Source organism: Jaculus jaculus, chromosome 10, assembly GCF_020740685.1.
Source record: "Jaculus jaculus isolate mJacJac1 chromosome 10, mJacJac1.mat.Y.cur, whole genome shotgun sequence".
Taxonomy (NCBI): Eukaryota; Metazoa; Chordata; class Mammalia; order Rodentia; family Dipodidae; genus Jaculus; species Jaculus jaculus.
Window position 1 is genome coordinate 95,664,565 of NC_059111.1, and position 3,368 is coordinate 95,667,932.

Here is a 3,368-nt window from a genome sequence, read left to right on the forward strand (position 1 = left end):
TCCATATCTTTCTTTTCTATACTTAAAAAAATTTTTTTATATATACAAATTTATTTTTATTTCAGAAACAAAATAGGGAACAAATAATTGCATAATATTTGCAATATAACAAGCAAACATTTCCCTGCTAGCAGTTTGAATGAGAGATTGAATACAGTTATACCTAAACAGGTTTTTTTTTTTTTTTTTTTTTGATGAATTAAGAAGAGAGGTTCTGAGCTGGAGAGATGGATTGGCAGTTAAGACACTTGCCTTCAAAGCCAAAGGACCCAGGTTTGACTCCCCAGGACCCACATAAGCCAGATGCACAAGGTGGCACATGAGTCTGGAGTTCTTTTCCAGTGGCTGGAGGCACTGGTGTGCCCATTCGCTCTATCTGCCTTTCTCTCTAATAAATAAATAAAAATAAATTTAAAAAAAAAGTAGAGGTCCTATATATAGCTCAAATTACTAGAAGATAGCACTAGAACCTAGTTAATAGACCAGCCATGAAATAGTGCTTTGGAAAGTGGAAGGATGAATCTTCAGGGATATGTCATTTTTTTTTTTTTTTTTTTGAGGATCTGGTGTAAGTTATTAGTTTATTTATTTATTTATTGGTCTTTTAAGGTAGGGTCTCACTCTGATCCAGGCTGACCTGGAGTTAACTATGTAATCTCATGGTGGCCTCAAACTCTCAGCGATCCTCCAACCTCTGCCTCCTGAATGCTGGACTAAAGACGTGTGCCCCCACGCCTGACCAAGTTATTAGTTTTTTAAAAGATGAGAGGATGGAAGACTCTAAGCAGAAGAGTGACACAAACCGTCTATATCCTCAGTGGAAAAGACTTGAGTAAGGCAAAATGGAACCAAGAAGACCAGTTAGGAACTTTGTTGAGTGATCCGTGTAAGACATGCTATCTTAGATCAAGAGAGCAATCATGCTGGTGGTAGAAAACATCAAGATTTTGTGTGTGAACATGTATTTGTGTTTGTGCATGTATTTGGCTTGTGTTTGCAATGCTGAGGAGTCTATCTATGGCCTTTCTCAAGCATGCTAGGCAAGAGCCCTATCACTGAGCTACATCTGCCAACCTTTGACTTTGATGCAGAGTCTTTCTATGTATGTTAGGCTGGTCTTGAACTTGCTGTTATAGACTAGGCTGGCCTTGAATTAAGATCATCCTTGGCTATCCAAATGTAGTCTCAACAAAGAAAAGAGAAGAGATGTCGGAAGAGGCTATTTCACTTTCTTAAGATTCCTCAGCTAGGTAACAGTTCTAGAACTAAGGTCTTCCCCAAAGCTATTTGTACAGTTAGCAGAAGGAGAAGATCATCTTTAAGACCTACAAATACTTAAACTACAAGAAACATTTGAAGGGTCAAAAATGTTAATGCAAGCTACTAGTAAATTTTGCAAAAGTTTACAACTTATCCTAAATAATATATTAGAACTAAAGTCCTCTTCACTGACGTATAAGAAAACTCATTGGCATCTAAACTGCATGGTTTTCCAGCCAAAACTCAAAAGCATGACCCAGGAAATAACTCGGGTGCCTTTGAATGTCTCATGACATGTGTCCAGATGACATCATCACAAATCAGTACAGTCTGGTACATAGCTTGATCATTATTAGCTGCTAAATTCAGTCCTGCAGGAGTAGGTGATTGTTCGAGATCCTGGATGACAAGGCAAGTTGGAAAGGAGCAGCCATCACCTAGACTTGAGAAAATAGGTAACAACCAGTACTTCTTCTCATCACCAAAAACTTGTCGCATGTTTTTACTGAAACCCAAGCTGAATCCATTCTTATCTGTTCCATGTCGAAATACTGGACTTCTGAATGCCTCTAATTTAGATTTATTTTTGCTGACTAGCCAACAATGATAACCAAACAGAGAAGACAAGCTGACAGAAATCATAGCTGTGGCAAAGAATAAAAACATGATATGGAACTTGGCTTGAGTATCAGGTAGGCCATTTGTCCAAAATCAGATGAAATACTATAAGTCTGTGGCAGCACAGTAGAGAATAAGCCAATAAAAGGAGGAGGAATTTGTAATTTGAAAATCCAACGCAATTGTTCACCCATGGGCAATGGTGATCCATCTTCAAAACACATTTATCACAGACGGAACAGTCATGGCAGCGATCTGGCTTTATAAGTTGGCATCTGTCACAATATGGGATGGCTCCAGACATTGTCCTGGTATAGATGGGAAGATCTTTGGCTGCTCACCTAAGAACTTCCTGATGGGTTTCTCCTCTTGGCTCTCTTTCCAATAATTCTTTATCTGCATATGAAAGATGGAATTCTTTTGAAGGATTCATGGGCAATGTAAAAATAGTTGTCCAGTATGACCAGACAAACATTGCAAAAAGTAGATGATAAGTCACCAGGCACACAACTTGTTCACCATTGTTTTCCATGGACGCTATGCACAGAGGACCAGCCCAGCAGGAAGCCGATGAACACCATGGGGATCCAGTAGATCACCTGCCGGCACCACCCCCTCGTGCTGCTGGGGCCCGGGGGCACCATCTTCCAGCCGCAGGCACCTGCCCAGCTCAGCTGCCGCCACTGCCCTCCGGCCTGGCTCCGGGGCGAGCCCATGGTGCCCGGAGCCCCGGGAGGGACCACCTGGAGCTGCCACTGCGGCCGCCGTGGTGCTAACTCCCCATCCCGCAGCCGCCTCTTTTCTATACTTTTGTCAAGCATGTCAGTCCATTACTTTTAAATTCAACTTTGCTCAGTTTTCCAGGACATGAGTAGAATGCCAGTAGCCAAGTTACAGCAAAGTTCTTTCCTTCTCCTTTGAAACTTCATAAGCCAAGCCCCTTCACTGTCCATGACTCTCTCTGAATTCAGCATTTTTCGGACTCTCACCAGAATACTCCACCAAATTCTGCTTACAACATTGCAAGGCTTCTCCAGTGCAAAGTACCAAATTCTTCCACATTGCTCCCACAAACAAGTTCTAAAAGACCAAAATCACACAATGAGGCTCATTACAGCAATGAGCCAACTTCTCAGTACCAATTTTCTTTTCTTTCTTTCTTTTTTTTTATTTCTCGAACTACTGTATTTTAGATTTAAGTCAATTTACTTCACATCTAAAATACTAAGCATACATGACACATTGTTTTCATAGTCGTTGCCCTAAACATTCAATTGGATAATTTTTTTAATTTAATTTTTATTAGCATTTTCCATGATTATAAAAAAATATCCCATGGTAATTCCCTCCCCCCCCCCCACCACTTTCCCCTTTGAAATTCCATTCTCCATCATATTACCTCCCCATCACAACCAATTTTCTATTATAGTTGCCTTTTACATTGCTGGCACAGAGTGCCTGACCAAAAACAACTGATGGGAGATTTTTTT

The 3,368-nt window shown here is 40.5% G+C and overlaps 1 pseudogene; it reads right to left on the bottom strand.

Annotated features, from left to right (window-relative positions):
* Window positions 1-1,503: 1,503 nt before the first annotated feature.
* On the bottom strand, window positions 1,504-2,419 carry LOC101599374 (annotated as a pseudogene).
* Between the last annotated feature and the right edge of the window lie 949 nt (window positions 2,420-3,368).